Genomic DNA, 20,122 nt, shown 5'->3' with positions numbered 1-20,122 from the left:
GATAACATAAATTATAAAAAAAAGGACGCCAAATAAAACTTTTTAATGAAACTTTTATTAGTAAGCAAGTGCTTCCTCAAAACAAAAATTCATTGTCACAATCTAGAAGTGGTGGAAGTGATTAATAGATGCATTACTGTGGAAAAGAGATGTTACTGTGATAATGAAAGCATCTTCTGAGTTTTTGTTTGTGTTTCTGTTCATACAGAAAATCTGTTATTTGGCAACCTCAGGGCATGTGTAGACAGGGCATCCTCGTGTGAAACAATTTCATAGTGTAGCATCGTTACCTTTCCAAATAATTGTCTTTTGGTATTTCATATTTCCAAATTTTCATTCTACCATGTTGGTCTAGAATATATTTACAAAACACGTGTATTTGCATTTTACATTGCTTTGTGTGTTTTGTTTTGTTTTTTTAACAAAATATAAACTGTCAAAAGGCTACTTAATGTTTATATTGAAAGGGGAAAAACAGGTGTCCTGATAGCTTCTTGGCTTGATGAAAGTCCATTACAGACAGGAGGTTTTCTACTGATTTTTATGATGTGGCTATGTACCATGTTTCTGGACAAAAGCAGAAAGTCTAAGTGTAAGTGATGATTTATTTTCCCTCAGACTTTTTTTCTGTACATATCTCTGGTCCTGCAGTGAGAGAAGATTCTATTTTGTGTCTTTATTAACCAAACTGGAAGTTTCTTTTGGTCAGGAAAAATATTTTTAATAAAATAAATAGAAAACCTTTTATTTTATTATTTATGATATGGCAATGGGGCTGCCAGTCATGTTCTACTCTCTCTTAATCTATGATTTAGAAGTATATCCCAGTACATCCCAGTCTCCCAGATATTCTGTTTGTGATAGTTTTCTCTTTTTTTGCATTTTGAATATATCTAAATATCACAGGAGTGAATCTAGTTCTATGCTATTCAATTGTGACTTGTGTTTTTTGCTATTGTGCTTTGTTTTGTTTACTCTCTTTAGTAATATTTCAGAAAAACATTTTCCAAGAACTCTTAATTACTTGTCTGAAAATAAAGCACACAGACACCATAACTACCTCACTTTGCCCCATTCATCAGCATTATTAAATTAATAACACCACAGTCACTGGAAATCCTGCTGAGATATGGCAAGTGGCCATATACTACTCTCTGTGAGAAAAAACAGAGGGGAGCAAAACACACCTGAAAACCTGTCAAACATGGGCAGAGCTGAGAGTTTACTGTGTTCCCCCTTTTGCATCCTATACCCCTGAGAGATATTTTTACAAAGGGAGAGCTGATTAACTGCAAACAAGGAAGTTGTAATACTCCAAAAAGTTGGAATCCAGGCATACTTTCCATCATGAAGGTATTTGATACTGGCAAATGTCCATTTAGCCCATTATGTGTGAATTTGTGGTGGGAAAGAGAAGGTGCAGCTATGCACAGGTAATTTGCCTCCTCTGTGTGTAGTTTGCTCTCTGCGTGCTCTGTGAGAGAAGCCCTTTGGGCCCTGAAGGACCAGAGAACTGATAAAATACTATTAAATTCATTTTTTAAACGATACAGATTTTAAGCCGATGTCACTCGTGTATGTATGTTTGCAATTTGTTACGCATAATTTCCCCTGAATTCCTAAGCTATTCCCTAATTTTTATTCTTCTAATTGTCAACACATAAATTCAGGTTTTTGTATTTCTGTAAGTAAATATGCATTTAATTCTATACGTATGTAATTACAGGCTATAGTGTGTCTTATACAAATAAGTTCCCATTCTTTTCCCCATTACAAAGATTTTGCCTTGGACTTTAAAATGAAAAATTCTGTATGACTGAGTGGAAGTACCTTCACCTGATGCTGCTGAAGGAGACTTGGTCCCAGCTGCAGGCTCATACTGTGCTTTGCAGTTCAGTGGGAACTGGAATCCCTTGCCTCACCCAGTAGCAGCACAATCTTATCTTGGAGGTTACCAGCACCCGCTTTAGAAGGTCTGGCTGCACAATCTGAGAAAATCCAAGGGGAAAAAAAAAAAAAGCAAAGCTCATGAAGTGATATTTAGTTTTGTCATTAAATCCAGTGAAGGTCAGGATTTGTTCTCTGCTGTTTAGAGGAGACTTCACTAATCCTGTTCCTCTCTGGTGCATAATGCATTATCTGTGCTTCCAATTTCTGTATTCTTGCAAGTAAAAGTCAGCTTTGTTCTGCAGATCCTGTGCCTGCAATTGCTTGTGGGAGCTATTTAACCACCTATGCAATACAGCTTGCAACATGTTTTCTTTCTATGTTGTAGAAGCCCTGGATTGTCTGTGAAAGCCCTTGTTCTAAGACTAGGGAAGTGCTCAGACTGGGACTGGAGAAATCTCAAATGTCATGACTGCCTGCTTTGGGAAGCATCCTCCCTATCTTTCAGGGAGAAAAGGTGGTGTATGGTCCCCAATTCAACCCATGCCAGCTTCTCAACTCACTGCCAACCAGTAGCATCTCTGTAGATATACTACAGATGATCCATGGCTATTTCAGCATGGCCATATTCGTCTTGCAAGACAGCTATTTTTGCTGGACTAACAACTGCTTTTGTTTTTCTTTTCCTGCTTTTATTCAGCAAATTGAACTGCTGGAAGTTGCAGTTAAGCTTAGCAGCTAAGTCCATTCTATTAGCCTCTGATCTGCAGTACAGGATCTTTTTTTCAGCCAGAACATTCCCTACTCTGTTGCTATTACTCCTTGTAAGAATATATGATCATGCTCTTCTTAAAATACATATATCACTTCAAGTATCCATACCAAAAAAATCCCTTTTCTTCTTTTTCTCCCTTTTTTGACAGGACATCTTTCCAGGGACGATGTGTCACCACTTGAAAACTGACCTCAAAAAGGACAAATTGATTTTGAAGTGAGTCCTAGTGCTTCTTTTTGACAATTAGCCTTCATGTTTCTCATGGTTCTTTCTTTTTTATAATGTCTAAACATGCCGGGTCATTCTGGCATATTCTCTGAAGTATTTAGCCACCTAAAAACAGACATAGGGATCTTCAAAAGTTTCTGCATTAGTTAAGAATGAGGCAACAATGCACATGTTTTATCACTGAAACACCATATCAAAGGAAGTGTCAGGTTTTCTATTTTTCAGTGACTTCAAATCTTGGGATTGGTGCCTTGTTGGTTATGCATATACTTAACACAAGGTACCTGGATGAATACCAGGGCCATGTGGTGAGGTTATTTACTGTGTGTGTTATACAGGTGGTGAGTCTAAATGATCTAATGATCTTCTGCCCACAAAATCTCTTACTCCACATAACACTCTTGACCTTTTCCTTTGTCACTCACTTATCTGCACTCAGAAAAGGCTGGCATGTGGCTTATTTTATTGATGGCGTGCTGTGTGTCCTAGGATCATTGTTAATGTGCTGTAATTCTTTATACAGTCATTAAAGCACGATTAGAGATCTCAATGTTGGTCTTTATATGGTCATTGGAAGAGTTTTACACAGGTTGTTACTACTGTGACTCTGTCTTGCACTATTCAACAAGCACTAGACAGCAATTACTGAAAGGGTTACTTACCATCAAACCTGTACACAGTGAGTTGGTGAAATATGTTTCAGAGGTATAGTTCACCCATCCACCAGAGCACAATAAAACACCATCTTTATTTCTGATTTTATTGGTTCTGTCTGCTCTCATCTGGTGTCTGAACATTTTATCTGTTCACAGTTTTTTCTAACGCAATAAAAAGAGCAGACAGGATTTTGCCCTTTATTTAAAATGTTTTGCCACATTTAGAGGTAAATAATAGCCACTTTTTATGTTGTATATTTTCAGACATATCAGATAAATATTTTGATGCTAAGAATGCTCCACAGGATCCAATCCATGGTTAAATATGAACAGTCTCTTTCTAACATCTTGTTTTATTTTTGCTCTGGTATGAACCTCTCCCTCTCTACTTCAAAAGCAATGTCTGTTAGAAGTAGAGTGAAGGAACTGCATATCCTTACAGTAGGTTTTTCTATAGAATCAGTTGTCGTAGGTCCTGGCTCCAAATAAACTCCCCTTATGTCACTTTCTCCCCTCAACTACATACCTGTAATTGCTATGGAAGTGGATACCTGTGCCCTTATTCCTCTAGTTAACACCTGTATTCCCAAGACAGCAGCAGCATTCATTAGATCTGCTCCACTAAACATGTCCTGTTGTTCCTCCATCTGTTACTCAGTTTCCCGGGATGCTCCCCACTGGAAAAGTGGCAAAATTGGTGCCCATCAGCTCATGCCCTATTGGGATGGTTTCCAAAGTGAGGCAATGCCCAAATGTAGGTCTCAGCCCACAAATAGGAGTTGAGAGTTGGGCACTGAGTTTTAGGTACCATGTCCTCTGGCTTAGTAAGCTACATCTCTGGGACTTAAGCACCTGTGTTTCTGCATGCATGATAAAGGAAAAAGGGAGAGAAAAGACCTGGCTTCCAGTCCTTACTGAAATGGAGTTAAAATCATTTACATTAGGGATGCAGTAAGCAGAGATCCTCGCTTTCGAGCAGATATGTCTCTGCAGAAGAAAGCTGACACTCTGAGCACCAAAACAGATCATGGCAGCTACAATAAAAAGAAGTGTTCTGCCAAAACTAAAGGGAGAGGAATCTGTCAGAGAGAATGGTAGAGCAAGACTGGTATTATGAAAGGAAAAGAGGGGAAAAGAGGAAAAAAAAAGGTACAAGAAACTGGAAAAGCCTTTAAGGGACATAGTGCTGGTTAATGGGGCAGAAACTAAAAGACAAGTGAATTACAAGTCGGTGTGATCAGCATTCTTTCAAGGTAATTTGTAAAAGGTGACAAATGCATTGATTTGCTTTTTTCCTCACTCTGCCTCTGTACTTATGTCATTCACTTAATGTAATAACCTCTACTAATCAGTCATAGATTGCAACATATTTTTGTTGACCTTAAAACAACAAAAAATTATTATTCTGGAATTTGAAGCATGCAGTTTTTTACTAGCTAAAGGGTAAAATAAAGAAGTATAGCTGGACAAATTTTTTCATGTTATGTGATGAATCAAGGCCCATGCACCACAGGAAGTCCAAACCCATTCACTTCCTATAGTTTCAGGCTATGTCTCAATTCTAAAATTGTATTAAAATGAAAATTGTTATTCCACATTTTCATTCAGTGAAGCTTATATGAGCCACAGATTTCAGGTATTCCCATAACGGAAGTTATGGGAATTATTTTCTTTAAGAGGCAGAAGTATCTAGAATGAGAAACAGTTGCAGTTTTGGGGCTTCTTTCTGCCTTCTTTTCTTCTTATTTCCTTCTATTCAATGTGGCAGAAACGGAAGCTAAGTGAATACTAGAAAGGTAAGATACATTTAGTTAACAGGTGAGGAGAAAAAGACAATCTCTTAGGCTTTAGAGGAGCTGATACTAGTAGAAAAACTGCCTGCAACACAAGGCCAAAAGATATCCAGCATCCTAAGATATGCTTTCACAAATCAACTAAGTACATAAACTAGGAAAAAAAAAAAAAAGCATTCTTCTAGACTATGTCCCTAAGATGAGAAACTGTGAAAACCTGCAAGTGTAAAGTAAGTATGAGATGGTTGTCAGTGTAATGTCAGCTTCTAGCAGAACAGAAATAACTCAGAAGTCTTGGGATGAGTTCTCTACTGCCCTGCACGTTGTACAGTCTTTTAATCAAAGCCCAGAATGAAGTTTCCAGCCAGCCCCAAAATACCACATGTCAGACTATGCAGAAAGAGGACTACTGCAGAAAAGGTGCTTTGCCAAACAAATATTAGACAGGGTTCAGCTTGAATAATGGTCTTAGTTGCTTTCCTTTTTCCATTTGCATAAAAGATATTTTGGCTAGTATTTTGCTTTGTCTTGCTCCTATAAATCCTCAAAGGATCCATCTTGGGAGCACTCCCAGGATTTGACCTTTAGATATTGACAGAGAAGATGTATATGCATGTATTCTCATGTTCTACAAAACATATTGACAATAATGGCCATTCTTCCATTTCTTTTGTAAATAGTTTGATTTTTACATATTTGTATGACTTCAAGACATAGTTAGCCTTCTGTAATCAGTATTTACGTGAACTATTTTAATCTAGGGATTTAAATTCTCTGCTGCATATTGATAAACACTTTATACAATTAAAACCAGTGTACTGCAATGTCATTCATCAAAAATTAAAACTGCACAATAATCTATGATGTGAGGCTATTAATTTATCCACAGAGGCAAAACTACATGCACTGCTCAACTGATAAGCCAGCTTCTGTCTCTTGTGGTCAAAGGTAATTCTTTCTTCCATATTAGCTGTGTGTTGGACCTTGGTTTCACAGATTGTGTCACCAGTGCCTGATTATATGTGGCAGGTTTGTAATGTGGAGTATCCTCTAATGGGGATTGTACAGCCACTACCAAAGTAATTTCAATTAGCACTTTGATTAAATGTAAAACTGAACTCCACTGGTAGTAAACAGTGTCTTATCCATGTAATTGTTTTGAGCCTATGGAATTTTTTCCTTATAACCTGTTCAGAGAAAGGTATGAGATATAGCTTTTACCTCTCTTTTTTCCTCCCGTTCTGCGGTATATCATGTCAAAAGGAGGTTACTCACCTTTGCCAGCTGAACTAGTAGGCCTGCACCTACTGAGAGGAATCCAACAGAAAAATGTTTAGTCTTCTGGGCCCCTAAAAGAAACTTTTAACTTCAGTTTTTGGAGCAATACTTCTGAAATTATTATTTTTTTTTTTTTTTTTAATTCTCCTTTTGATTCTTGCCCACACTCAAATACACTAGATTTATACAGTTCTCGCAATTCCAAGAAACCCAGAGTTCAAATATGATGTTTTGGTACATCACATTTTCACCCGAATGTTGTGCTGCTGCTCAATGGTCACACAGTCACATTTGGACCTTGCTAACAAAACCCTAACTAACTTCACCAGCCTCAGTGGAGCAACTAAACTGTCTTCCAACTTTGCACTAATGAACCATAATTATAATTAATTATATCAATTTATAGCAGCTTCAGATGGCCTGTTATATCCCTGTCTTGTGAACACTCAGATGCACACATGCGGATATTTAAGCCTGGAGTATCTGGCTGCAGTTTGTGGGGAGTGGCCCCCTTTTGTGGGATCCAAAGGCATGTCTCCCATCCTGCAGTGGATGTCCTGGTCCAGAATACCTGTGCTGGGCATGATGAGCTGACAGACGGCTGGTGAAGCCAAACAGCTACGTCTCTCTCTGCCCTGGAGCCCTGAGTGCTATCTCCAATAATTAATGTTTCAGTTTTCCTGGGGTTTACACCTTGAGAATCAGAGAGGAGATACATCTTCATGAGGGTGCTGTGCAGCACTGAGCAGATGTGTTTGTTTATGGCAAACTGTGATGGTAATCAGAAATGAGGTAATTGGAGTTAACTATCATATTTTTGAAAGGCAAAGTAGCCAAGACCATGACCCACAGGACTATGCTTAATGATAGCTCCATATAACTGACTTCTGTAAATTGGAATGCATTTAAATTCTTCATTGATGTATAAAAGCATTAACAAACACATTTGCATTTTCATACACTCCCCATTTCTTCCTCTAACTATAGCAAAATCCAAATCAACGGGTTTTGTTATAATTTGTTTTGTGTGTATATATATACTTTATATGTTTACATAAATATGCAAGGAAGGATCTCAATATACTGCTGTCAAATAAGTACAGAGTTAGCAAGGGCTCAGAAAGCAGACTGGCCAAATCATGTAGAAACATAGTGATTATATGAGTATCTATTTCAGATCAAAATAGTTTATTCTTATAGACTCCTATTTTCTCACACTGAAGATGCCTGGAAACATAGCAGAAATTGCTTGTTAGCAGTTCCAGTGCTCTTTTTAAAGTTCCTTTAATTGTTTGCTCTTGAAGTCCAGGAGGACACAAAGGTTCAACAAACAGAGTGGAATAAAAGAGAAGATGAAGAGGCAAAGTTTATCTCTTTCTACCCTTTTACCAAGGAAACAAGCCGGCACTGCTGCATTTGGAACAGCACCAAAATATTTTCTGGTTTTGTTTACTACCCTTGTAGCAATTTCTGAGTTTTGCTGGGGGATTTCAGCTTTTAATGACTTAAAATCAGAATGAAGTTCAGCTAAGGACTTTAACCTTTTCCTATTATAGCTGCAGTATTGAGTCAAATTGAATGGAGCAAAAACCGAAGCCTATTAGAACCAGCCAAAACTCTCCCATTAGGTCAGTTTTCATGCAATGCCCCTACATTTTAAGGAAAAAGTTTCCCAGATGCTTACCTTGAGACTGATTCATGATACAAAATATTAAGTCATACAGTGCATGATCCCATTAACACCATCTATAATATCTTGCTTTTCTATTATACTAGGGCTGCATGCTTAACAGTGAAGAAAACTGAATTGTTGAGAACAATTACTGAGAAGGAAAGTTACTCTGCTGACTTCAGCAGGATTAAGATTTCACCTAATAGAATTTTTGCTGGCAGTAGATATGGCCTGTGCATGGAAAGTGTGTAGTGTTTTAGAGTATGAAGTTTTGGTGTACTTGTATTTATTACATTATTTGGAAAAGGAATTACCTTCCAATCGGGATAAAAAAGTTCTCAGTAGTCAGAAATTCTATTAACTTTAGTGAAACCATACTGATTTTCACTGACCAGACTCCTGATTTATTGTGTATGTTTGTAGTATTATTATGCTTATCATCTTTTTATTGACCATTTCAGTGCCTTGCACCACTCCAAGTATGGATGGTTGGTCAGAAAGAACAATGGGGATAAAAAAGGTGCTTATTCCAAAGAAACATCAAAAGGAATATCAGTAAGCTGCTTAAAATGTGAAATAATAGGATCAAGAAAGACTGACTAACCTCACTGGTGCTTGCTCCCTTCTGCTCAGTGACACAGGACAAGGACATCCCTTGCTTAGTGTCAGCTGAAAGCAACAGGAAGAGTTTAGGCAGTCCGTGGAGACATAGAACCTGAGAAGGGGTAATTTGGACTTCTAGAGTTGCCAGAGAGGACAGTTGTTTTCTGGAAATGTGAAATAGCAAACAGTAATTAATTTGCTGATGTTAGTAAATATTTGTGGAGGGCACCAGGTCTATTTTCCAGGCAATGAATTTGTGAACTCAGGATACCTCAAAGGATGTTTATAGGCCTGCTGCTTGCAAGACTGCATTTAGTCACATTGGCTTCACAATATGAATCTTCATGCTTAGGGCTGACAATAGCATTTTTCTAGTATTTTTTTGATATGGAGACTGATAACTCCATGCTTTATAACTGACTAAATGCTTGTTCTCCACAGCAGGGACTGGAACAAATGTAGCAGTTAAGCCAAATAATAACAGCAGAAAAAAAAACAAAAAAAACAACAAAAAAAGCTCACTTTCCTTTTCTTACTGTGACCTTCAGAAGGCAATCAGATTGACTCTTTCCATTCAAAGTGTATTTAGGAAGCGACAAAGTAGTTTAGTTTTCTGTGAGTAACATGAGCAGGTCAGTCGGCTTTGATGTATTGCTCGTTGAGGTGGAAAGATGTATGGACTACATACATAACTGTGGTCTCCAGCTGAGGTCAGTGCCACCTGCGCTCCAGCCTCCACTGGTGAAGCTCTGGTTTTGTTTGCCTCGCTTGAGGGAAAAAAGGATGGGGAGAACTTTTGTTTTTCCTGATTAAGCCCAACAGGAAGATATTTACTATTCACATTACAAAATGTATCACTTCAACTACAGACAGACTGTGGGATGTAGATGTTCTGGCCCTTTCAGCATAAGGGAACCCATTTGTGCAGACCATGAAGACCTTGAGGTTTGGGCACAGGCAAACGTGGGAACATGTTGGACAAAGATGCTCGAAGATGCCTTTGGGGGACCCTCTGTTTCCTTCTTTCCCCTGTGTCACACCTTGAGGGTGAAGGCAGTTGCCTGCACTGAATGTTTACTACATGAAACTGTGTTGTATTTCTATTAGTAGAGTTGCAGTTATGGAAATTTGTTTTCTAAAAGAAGGCATACGCTTCCATAGAGAGAGGAAGAACAAGCCTGGGGGAGGGAGAGGGGGAGCAGGATGAGGGGAATGTTAACAAATAAAAGGCAACATTCATATTCCAGTATGGCAACCAAAAAGGTAAGTGAACAAAATACTGACAGAGGGAGAAGAGGGGAAGGTCACTATCTCAAGGGGCAGCAATGCCAGATGGCTGCAAGCACAAATTAAGAATTCTGCAAATATGAATTTTACACTCGCCCTTTGATTGTTTTTGCATAATTTGCACTGCAGTTTATTTTCATCGCCATTGGGAGGCTGGTAAAGGGCCAGATTGCTCTAAAGGGAAAATATTTTAATGTTTACATACAGTAGGATATTCAGGGCTATTGTTAACATTAAACCTGCTCAGATCAGTTATGTCTGCTGGGTTGACAACAACAAAAAAGCCACTTGAGGGTCTCTTACAGTTCATATGCAAATACCTTCTCCCTTTCCTTATATAATTTTAAAACATGTGCATAGTTATCCTAGATGTGGGTTGGACACCTCTTATGCTTTAATTTAATTATGTTTCTCTGCTGAACCAAAATTTTCAATGGCAAAGTGAGAACACTTTGTCTTTGAATGGGAACAGAAAGAGACATTTCTTAATAATTGTGACTAGCTCTTTTGGAAATAAAACAAATACTGACTGTGCAGTCACTCCTGGCAAAAATTAAAAAAAAAATAACAACCCTGACCTTAGTTGTGGCTAACAAGGAATATGCATAAATGTACATTTGAAACATTTGCATTTTAGCACCAGAAAATACTTTTTCCCTCCTTACAGAAAAGCTTATGTGGCATGAAAAAATAGTTAGGTAAACGATTATTCATGTTTACATTAATTCTATATAACAGAACAACCAGTGTTACAGATTTTGTTTCACTTCACAACCTTTTGAATTTTTTCTTCTGCTGTATTACATTTATTTTCTGGACATATTCAATTTTGCTTTCTTAGGAGTCAAAAATAATAAAAGAAAGCTCATGGTAGAAGAAACAAATATAACTGTTCATGAGAAATGACACTCACACATTTTTAATTTATCTTTGAAAAATTAGATGAGCCTCAGACTTACTTTTGGATTTATTTGGGCTGCTTGTGCTAATGTTTCAGGGCATTCCCAAAGTGCCCTAAGGAAACAAATTCCCTGTTTTGCCTCCTACTTGTGATAGGAATAAAGAAGAACAAAGTGACATATCAGACTCAATTGCTTAATAAAATAATAAACCTGTAAGTGTTTTCTGCTGCATCATTTGTCATAAACAAAATTATTAAGATTAAAAAAAACCTTAGTGGCCTTTGCTAGAAATGGGATAGACAGTTATTCCTTCAGTCTTTCTAATTTCCAAAGACAACTAAATTAACACAGAAATCAAAGAGCTCTCACAAACCCTACAGCCAACTGTTCCCCAAACTACGAAAACCCTTATTGATTCAATTCATTACAAACTCTCTCCTGAAGCAGAAAAAGTGACTCTGCACTTTAATTTATTTAGTACTTTTACCCTTTGGCTGAGGTTTGCTTTTCGCTCATGTGTTCCTTCTGAAGAGTAATGGAAAGCAGTAACAAGGCTACTTAATATGGCCTCAGTGCATACCTCATCTGTTTATGCAGAAGAATCATATTTGGGCTCACCCAGTTTACTGAGAATAAGAACTAAAGCTGAGAGCGAGAAAATGCCACTAACCCTTTTTCACATGTGGTCTACAAATGGTCCAACATCACGCATAGAGCCGTCATTCATAGAAAAACACAATGAAATCATTGTGAAGCAGAGGAAGTCAGTGGGGTTTTATTCAAGATACTCCTAAAGAGAGAAGACAGACTGTTCTGAATACCCTTTTCCAATAAATGAATGAGTGATGGAGAATATTAGAAAAGGCAAGAAAAAATATCAGTATGTAGAGATTCCCAAATGCATCCAAGATAGGCAACTGGATTATGCAAGGAGTGTGGTCTGAGCTTGGATAAAATTCAGTCTTCTGGTCAGGTCCAGGAAGAGCCTGAGGCCTTGGAGAACACATTCAGGCAGACATTATTACAATAACGTGTGTGGAGTAGCCCCTGCTGAGCCTAGTGCTGCTCAGACCCTGGGTTTTAAAACAATGTGTAGGTCTGAAGCAAGACCTCACTGAGGGTGTACTAAAGGCTCTGGACTCCCCGACCATACCACTGTGGGACAGGAGGACCTCCTATGCATTTATCAGATCTTTCTAAGTGACATAGCTGCAGTCAGATTTTGACTTCATCTTTTAATTTCAGTGTTGGGGTAGACTGAAAAGCATTTCAGAGTCCCAGCATTATCTGTCCCATGCCCTTGCAACTCCTGCAATATTCTCATCAAAACTAGGGTGTGTACATTACCTTCATTCTCTCCACAAAGGACCTGAATTCAAGTCTCTAAATGTCACAGTAACATTATAATACGTCATGTTGTTAAGAACGATACTTCATCCCCTCTCTTAAACATGATCATGCAATGCAGAATCTCCTTCATTCGGAGATGGGATAGCAAAAAGGTCATAAAACTCTTCTGTGGTGCTCAGTCACCTCTGACAAGTTTTCAAATTTTTCCCTGATGGGGAAAAAGTGCAAATACAGAGTTTTGTCATGAGGCTGCACCAGCTTTCAGTAGCCTTCACTGAACAAGCCCTCCCCTGCTCTTCTTCATCACATCTTTTCTAAATGCTTCTGACTTTCAAGGCATCTTTCTTTCCTTTTTGTGGTGCTCTCTCTCTTTCCAATTCTGGCAGCACTAAATGCCCCTGAAAAGTAAGACTAGTAAAGCTGGACAAGCATGGGCAGGGAGCAGGATGGGCTCTGTTTCCTCCTCTCTGTAAGTGTCCCCCAGGGTGGGGCTGACCCCGCTGTAATGCTGTTATCAATCCTGAGAGGGCCTGTGGCTCATAAACTAACATTCCTGGAATCAAGCATCCCCAAAGTGTTCCTAACAACACACTCCATCACTTCTTGTCACTTTTTATTCAGTGCAAGTAAGGCAATTTCTGAGATGGACAATGAAAAGCAATACATAATATCTAAGACAAATGATCATAAATGGCCCTGCTGAGAAACCAGATCATATATAATTTATGGAGGTAGACGGTCATTCTAAACACATTAAATATAACAGCACAAAGCAAACAGCCAAAGCAGACCCTTATGTCACTGTGATATTGAGATTGAAAGATCAGACGCTTAGAATAACTTAAGATTAAAACAAAAAAAATAGAGGAGTTGGTAGGTATGTTTTCAACTCTATTTAGCATTACGTTTTAAAAAATAGTAGTTATGTGGCATATATTTGAGAAGAATAAGTCATAGGTACTGAAAAATATTTACAAATTTTAAGTGCTCAACAAATGGAAAGACACATCTTTCTACGTAAGCATCATGCTAGTCACCCAGAACTGAAGCACCAAAGTCATCCATCACTATCAGGAGTCCTGCATTCATCCTGTTTTGGAGTGTGCACCAATAATTCAGATTGAGATTAAGGACAGCATTTAATAAGGGAAGAAGAATAGCAGCTGTTACCTGTATTAAATATTGGCAGAGTAAACACCAGGGCATGCTGACCATTTTATCTCCTTTAAGCGCTGAGAAGATAAATGTGCACATTTTCAGAGTAGTGTTCGCATAGAGTATGTGTGGCAATTTTCAATCACGAGTGTTTTTTTTTTTAAATGTATTTTTTCAGCAATGTTTGAAAATGTTTCCTACAAATGAACGCAGCATGCTTCCATATGTTAGACTATTATTCTTATTTTAATTTTGAAGAAAAATTGAATGAGACACTGATAATGATATATTGGGTGGCAACAGCTCATTTAAGGCTACCCATTAAGTCAGCTGTGCAGGATACAACCAAAATTGCAGGTACTGTTTCTTCATGCTCTGTCATCGCAGAAGAACTAAAAGCTCACCACCTAGTTTTGCATATATATATTCCATATACAACATATACGTAACTGAAAACATTAATGGGTAACGCTACATTTCATGTGGGATGTTTATCTCACAACCTTAGGTTGTGTTGTGTTATGGTTGGAAACCAAGTAGTTGTAGATAAATTGTGTGACACATTTGAATTTTTCTAAATGTAAATGATCAGTGGTTCCTCAATAAGGAAAAAATCAAGCAACAAAAGAATAAAAAAACCCTTTAAATCACTGTCTAACAGAACTGCTCTGTAAGGGCCTTGTGACTATACTTAGCCACCAATAGCTATACAGTATTTGATCTAAACTCAGTGACATAAACATCCCATATGCACATGAGGAGGGTTGTTTGATTGTATACAGTTTCCAACATCATTCCACACATTCTCTTGAAGATGGTAAAAAAAAAGCACTAAAACATTTTCCACTATCTATCTGAAATTGAAATTTTTCTTCATTTCAACATGAAATGCATATATATTTTTAAATTTCTGTATTCTTTTGAAGGGAATCTTGGCATTAATCCAACCTGTGTAACTCATGATTTCCATCCCCCACAACACAAAAATAATCTACTGTTAATTTTTTCATCTTTCCCTCCAATTTAGTGGTTTTCAAATCACTGTGTTCCTCTGAATTGTCCCATGGCACTTGCAGTGCGTCTGTCTTGGAGGCATCCATTGAGACAGATGCTTTTAAAACCTTGAAGAATCAGATGTGTTCCTGTTAGGGCAATTTCTGCTTGGGTTAACCAGCCTGTTTTTTCCATGTTTTTCCCTGCTTAAGGGTCTGCCAAGTGCTAGCAATCTACATTTAATTTCATTTTTTAAAACCTTCAAAATATTCAGCATGCATAGAAAGCTAAAGAGAAATTCAGAGCTTATAGTCTTTGTATAGGTGGAACTATGCAATAATATTGAGGCATTATTTTAAAGTAATAAAATAAATGATAATTCCTACAGTTTCACTGTTAAAGATGACTGTTTCAGTCCAGAATTGCACCCACCAAAGACTATAGAATAAATGTATTTTATTTCCTTGGTGGGATTTTTTTTCCCCACCACATATGCTGTTTGGGACTGTGATATAAGCTCATTTTTTTAAATCTTTGCAAGTTTCTAGATGAAAGCAAAATCTGTATCTTTTTGTAGCTTAAGCCCATCTCTAATGTAAACATTGCTATGTTAGTGAATATTACTAAGAAAGCACGAAAGAGAATATTTAAGCTACATTATGTACATCATGATATCTAACGTTTTCGTATGTGTGAATGTCTCCCTTAAGCAAGTGGTGGTGTGAGGAAAACTAGTTGTTTCATTTCTGAATTTCGAGCTGGCACACCATAATCAGTCTATCATTTTTTTCTCACAAAGTCATATTGAATTGATTGTTTCCAATACACTGAAAAGTGTGAGACTTATGCAAGCCACTGTGAGATGAGGTGCCATAGAAAAAGTTCAAAATAACTTAAAAGGAACAGTTTGAAGAGGGCCTGTTATTTTCAACACCTAAAAAGATCAGATGTTTACTGCTTGAAATCAGCATTTGAATTTCTTTCTGTATAGAACAATGGAATAGATTTAATTTAATTTATCTCACTGTCCACAGATGAGAAAATTCAAAAGTAGTTTAAAAACCTTGAATGACTGTCAAAGTGAAAATAACTTACAGAGCTTGCTAGCCACCTCCAGCTGCAAATATACCCTCTACCCATACTGAAAAAAAATGTTGATCTTTACTGATGTTCACACAATGTCTAGAAATTAAAACAAATAATGAGAAAAAGTCATCAGGTATTTCACAGTTTCGAAGATCTGCAGAGCGTTTTTCCCTCCTGCTTAGAGCATTATTGTGACAAAAAAACACCAAAAATGTGCGGAGTTACGTTTCATGCAAAAAAGGTTTATGTAGCTACAAAAAAAAACCAAGACTTTTTCCCTCAAACTCTTCCCAGGAAAATATAAGAGTGCAATAGCACCACTTTTGACAGAAAATGTCAGCACTTTTTTAAAACAGAAACCCACAAGTAGGCTAGCCACTACTAAAGTACAGTTGAGAAAAAATAAGCATGGTCTTCCATTTACTGGAAATTGTTCAAAAGGCAGCTGACCACATCATATTGTTTCTCATGTAGTTCTTACAATGGTATTAAATTGTAATCACAAGAACCACTGTGGTTTCCTTAATATTTCTTCAACAAAGAGCTCTCTTTCAGGCAACACAGAGAGCGCAATACACATGGGAAATAGGAACTTGGAGGACTTTGCCCTTACAAGACAGTAAGTATGCATTATGATATCATACAGTATTTCAGATATAAGCAGTAAGTGAAGTTGAGGTTACAAACTTCGCATGTCGGGCTACCGTCAGTGATGGTGGAGGTGGTGGCAACAGCAACTCATGACTTACTGATTTATGGGCAAAGGTTTGTGGGCATGACTTGCTTTCTCAGTCAGAGACACAGTCGTGGGGAACTGGGGGATGTTTTTAGGCTCCTCTGCATGCCTGGCAGTACCGACAGGGCTGACTCTTGCCTGGCCATGTGTACTAACATTTCTCAAGCAAATGAACAGGTTGCCTGTACAGCATGGGCACAGTAAAGCCCCTTCTTCTCACCACACCTGCCCTAATATATCCATGTGAGACAGCCAGTGCCCTATTCAAGGACAGGTCAGGGCATCTGGAAAGCTTTTGTTTTCTATGATAGCATGCTTCTGTCTCTGACTGAGCAGTGCTGGATGGAAATACAGCAGCCCTGTATGTGATCTCAACATGCTTGGGGCTCAAATCCCAGCTTAGCGCCTCCTCCTTTTAAGTCTCACCCCATTGTTCTCTCAGCTGATATTACTTGACATTTACAGAGCAACTTCCAGTGCCACCTGTACACCAGTGAGGAGTTATCCCGAAGATCGGGTGCACAGTGACAGAGCTGGATAAGTTCCAAGTGTGTGGGTGCCTGAGGGAGAGCCTACAAACACCTTTTTCTACCCTGTTTCCCCCAAAATAAGACCTCCCCTGAAAATAAGCCTTAGCATGATTCTTCAGGATTTTTGAGGATGCCTGAAATATAAGCCCTACTCCAAAAATAAACCCTGGTTACAGTGCATTAAAAAAGTCAATTTAAATAGTGTCCAGGCAGCTCTACATATAAAAAAGTAAAAGTAATTGGCAAGAAAATGCAGCAGGACAGATAGACTCTTCACCAAGAAAAGCAGACACCTAACAGACAACTGAGAGTTGTGTTGCCAAGGCGCTACGAGCAGGTTACATGCACAAGAGTTGCTCATTTAAGGAAAGTGCTGATGCTAGACATGAGAAATTGGGGCCAATGGTTCTAAATTAAAAAGAGTCACAAGAAATTCACAATGGAATTCAGGGTTTAGAGAGTTATGATGATGTTCCAGAATGTGATGACATGACTGTATTTGAATAAGTGTTAATTTTTTGTTCAAAAAGAGATGTAGATTGTTGTTGATGGAAAAACAAGACATGCTCTGGAAATAAGCCCTAATGCTTCTTTTGGAGCAGAAATTAATATAAAACCCTGTCTTATTTTGATGGAAACAGGTTATCAACTTTAAGCCATAACTACTTGGACTCTTGTCCAAGAGATCCTTTAGTTCAAAATTGAAAACCAAGCACTAATAGCAAAAATCTGAGTGCCGTTGAGCCAGCCAAAGTGGCAGGACCTGCAGGGAGGCTGATGTGACCAGAGCGGCTCAGCCATGGGACTTGCCACCTCTGTACTCAATCAACCACAGCAGAATTTGTTTCTCTTCCCCTGGCCAAAACCAGAGGGAGGATCTGGCAAGGGGACAAATCTCAGTATTGTGGGCTAGCATTCACACATGAAATACATTTGGTGGCACCTTTTATGAAGCATCACAGCCGTGTGGCTGCAGGCTTTGCAAAGAGGAGGTGAGAGATGCAGGTGCCCAAGAGGAGCCTGGCACCAACTGTGTTAAGTGGAGCCACACAGGCTGTTAGTGAGGCTGACAACTTGCTCTGTATTCCTTAAGCAGTATTAAGATGCTGGCTGTAAGCGTTTAATATTCATTTTAGGTTTTCAAAAAACACAGCAACTGATAGCAATGTGCATTATGCAAAATAACCACAATATCTGCAGGCTTCAAAATAAAGATAAACAGTGTTGTTTTCCATTACTTTTTTATACAATTATATATAAATAAGATTAATAATGCCTGTTGGTATTTTCTTCCTTAAAACTCTAGGCCAATATTCTGTTACTAACTAGTTTTCAAAGACAGAAAGAAATGAAAGTGATAAATTAAAAATGATGCCTGATCTTTGCATATTTAGCTTGCCATTACTAAAATCCCTGTATTTATCCACGTAGTCTTCTACATGTAATATCTTGTATTTTTGTCTCACTTCGATCTCATTATCACAACCTAAATCTAACCTGTTCTGCTTTTCATGCTAAAGCCTGCTGTCATCTTTTCTCATGATATTAGCATGAGACACAATTTTATCAAATAAATAATGAAAAAAAATGCATTCTGTTCTGTCTGCAATAAATAGTGTGATCTAAAGTTCAGAATTTTGTGAGCTGAAGCTGTGAAACAAGATGATACAATTCATGAGTACCTTTCAGAACGATGAATACTGACTCAGAGGTTAGTCGTGGCTCCAGACCTCATGAGTTTTCAGAATTCAGGATCAATAAATAACTGTTCTTTAAGACAATTTATTTTGTCAGTACTGCTATTGTTTGATCCAAAAATATAGCTAATGAGGGATAAAAAACAGACCTTGTGTTTGGCATTAGCAGCTATATAGGCACTTAGGTAAAAAGACAAGCTTAGATATTCTTCTTGATAACTCTTTTTCTCTTTTTTTTTTTTCATAAATTGATAGTTTTATGTAATTACCTATGTAGCACAAGTTCAGTCTGCTTTCTGTGATATTCGTTTCTATGATGTCTGACAAATTCGGTGAAGGAGAAAGCACATTAAATCAGGAGAATGAGGAAAAAAAAATCTCTTTGCCAATGTAAAGATAATTTGCTTCTTATAAATATTATTTCCATTTCCAGAGCTTCATAAGTGACTGATAACTATTGCAGTAGGCATTCTATGTAATCCCAGCAGGGTGACTTGTAGCCATCCTCAGAAACTCTAAATTTCCCCAATGTAATGGCCTATCCTGACGGATTGCTTATCCAAGGAACTGACTGCTAATTGCTTTGGTCTTTATCAGATCTAAAAATGGAGCTGCTCTTTTTCAAGTCTTCACCTGGAGAAAATGTATATTGTTGTAAAATGTCACCAAAATAGAAATTACTGCTTAAGCTTTCTTTGCCCTTTCTTAGCGCACAAGGAAATAGCAATCCATCAGTAAGGGGATGAGGCTGTATTTCTTGCTGGTCTTGGATCAGCCTATGTGTCATTTTAGACCTTCCTGATACACTATTTTTTTTTTTCAGAGGAATCATAGCAAAATGAAGTTAGAGTAAAGCAGAGATGAGCCAAAGCCCAGCTGTTTATATGATCTTCCAAACTGTTCACCTCAGAGGGAATTGCCTTAGCACCCTGTTCCCTGTACTGTCTGATGCCAAAACAGATGTAATTCAGAGGACATTTAAAGCTTGATGGAACAGTTTAGGCGTGTCTAGACAATCACTCAATATGTGCAAGGCAAAAACTAAGCTTTGCATATTTGTACAATATGCTACTGGTCTGGAAAGGCTGATCTTGAATTTGTATGCACCTCATTGCATCTTTTTTTTTTTTTTTTTCTGATAAGAAATGTTATCTGCAATAAGTTTTGGCATTTTACTCACAGAAACCCCAGGAATCCTACAGGCTATGCTCAGTCCAGAAATGTGTAACTTGGTTGCCTTGCTCATACAAATCACTTGCAAGAACTTCATATAGTCTTCAAGAAATACTGACCTTATTGGACATCATCTGTTCATTTGCAGTAACTTTGATATATCTTATAAACACTAGGCTAACCGCACATGTTAGACAGTTGTTTAGATGTATAGTTCCACCCAGGAAATCTTAACTAGAGAGATGCTAACCTAAGATATGGTGGAAGTAGCAGAGAAAAAAGAATGGTTTTCATCCTGATTTTCAGGCATTGATGATGCAA

General features: G+C 37.9%; 1 long non-coding RNA gene across 1 annotated transcript in view; it reads right to left on the bottom strand.

Annotated features, from left to right (window-relative positions):
• Positions 1-20,122, bottom strand: part of LOC139827945 (uncharacterized) — a 58,046-nt gene that overhangs the window by 844 nt on the left and 37,080 nt on the right. Inside the window, exon 2 of the long non-coding RNA XR_011739086.1 lies at positions 1,831-1,988. This is a non-coding gene — a long non-coding RNA (uncharacterized lncRNA). The remainder of the gene's footprint in view (positions 1-1,830; positions 1,989-20,122) is intronic.

Source organism: Patagioenas fasciata, chromosome 4, assembly GCF_037038585.1.
Source record: "Patagioenas fasciata isolate bPatFas1 chromosome 4, bPatFas1.hap1, whole genome shotgun sequence".
NCBI classification, from domain to species: domain Eukaryota; kingdom Metazoa; phylum Chordata; class Aves; order Columbiformes; family Columbidae; genus Patagioenas; species Patagioenas fasciata.
The sequence above is the reverse complement of the archived record's forward strand: the minus strand, read 5'-3'. Positions and strand labels throughout refer to the sequence as shown.